Genomic DNA, 1,558 nt, shown 5'->3' with positions numbered 1-1,558 from the left:
GCCAAAATCAGGCCTACCCGGGCCCAAGCCGGAGATCAGGGTTTCTAATCAACATGAGGGTAGAAGAGGAGGACAAAGGGTTAATGTAGTAAGACACCATAATATACGACATCACCTGTGATATGATATTCTACGTGTTGTCAGGTTGGTGTGTACTCTCTTGGTGTGTAGGAGTTTACTTTCTCCATGTGTTGAAGCATTTATCAGAGGTCAGCGAAAAGAAGTGCAGAGACGAGCTGGTCGGGGGGGGGGGGGGGGGGGCGTGTAGTTCAGCTCCAGTAGAAATGTCGTGTTCAGTGATGTGAATGTTGGCTGTGCTGTCATGGCGATAGGCTGATCTGCCAAAAAAAAAAAAAAAAAAGCTGCTGTTTATAAAAACGTGTAGAGACAGAAGTGCAGACGCTGCTGTATCTGAGGAAGACGAGGAGGAAGACTATTGTAACGACCGCTGTCATTTATTATCGTTTCTTCTGCTGCTAAGCTCACGAGCGCCTCAAACACGTCAACGAATGTCCGACGACTGTTCATCTCTGGAATGTGAGGCGAGCAGACGCTCGACCTGTTTCAAACAGCCTTCTTGTGTTTGTTGTTTTATACATCGGGTGGAGCTTGGACAGAGCGGGAGTATGATTTACTTCTTGCTCGTTGGTGTGCGTGTGTGTAGAAGAAGAAGTGTGTTAACTGCTTGTAAGTGCAGCAGCACTAGAATAGTGAAGTATGATGGATAATTCATGCCCGCCTTCAATGCCACAACACGCCAAGTGCAAGTTGGGAAAAGTGCAAAAAGCATGCCACTCTGTGTGTGTGTGTGTGTGTGTGTGTGTGTGTGTGTGTGTGCTGGTTTACCTGCTTATGAAGTCACTAGTTAACCTTAAACTATCACAATAAGCTAACAGGGTGGGGCTGTTGTGTGTAAACGCCCCCAAAAAATAACAAAAACACTTGAACAGCACACTGAATGTGGCCTCCAACGGGCTGGTAACTGACGTGTGTGTGTGACGTGCTGAGGTGTGTGTGTGTATGTGAAAGTGCCTTTTCTTTTTTTTAATCCTCGTCTTTTGTTGGGGGGGGGGGGGGGTTGTAAATCCACTCACGCATGTCCTGAACGAAGAGCAGCAGCACTCTGAATGAAATAATCATAAAGTGTTTAGTAGATTACTGAATTATGAATTCTAGCATTAACCCATTGTGACTTTGCACTTTGATGTATAACGGGATTGTGTACTTGGCATGAAGCATCAGAACACGTTGGTGCAGTTTAAGACTCAGTCGGGAGGTTTTGCTTTTCTTCGAACGTGTTTCACGATTTAAAAACAGGAAAAAGCCGTTTTGTCTGTTCGGTGTCGCCGTATTTGAAAACTGAGCTTCCCCTGAAAAGACGAGCTCATATAGCCAAATGGATTGTATCAATGTGTTGTATTTATATTATAAATAAACCGGAATAAATTAGCATTCGAGTCGTGAAACGGGTTTTGTTTCTCTTTAGAAATATGAAAATGTGGCAAAAAATGTTTTGAACACCTAATAAACCTCCAGATGTTCTGTAAACATGTGGTTT

This window comes from Melanostigma gelatinosum (genome assembly GCF_949748355.1).
Source record: "Melanostigma gelatinosum genome assembly, chromosome: 22".
Classification (NCBI taxonomy): domain Eukaryota; kingdom Metazoa; phylum Chordata; class Actinopteri; order Perciformes; family Zoarcidae; genus Melanostigma; species Melanostigma gelatinosum.
This window is presented reverse-complemented; position numbering follows the sequence as displayed.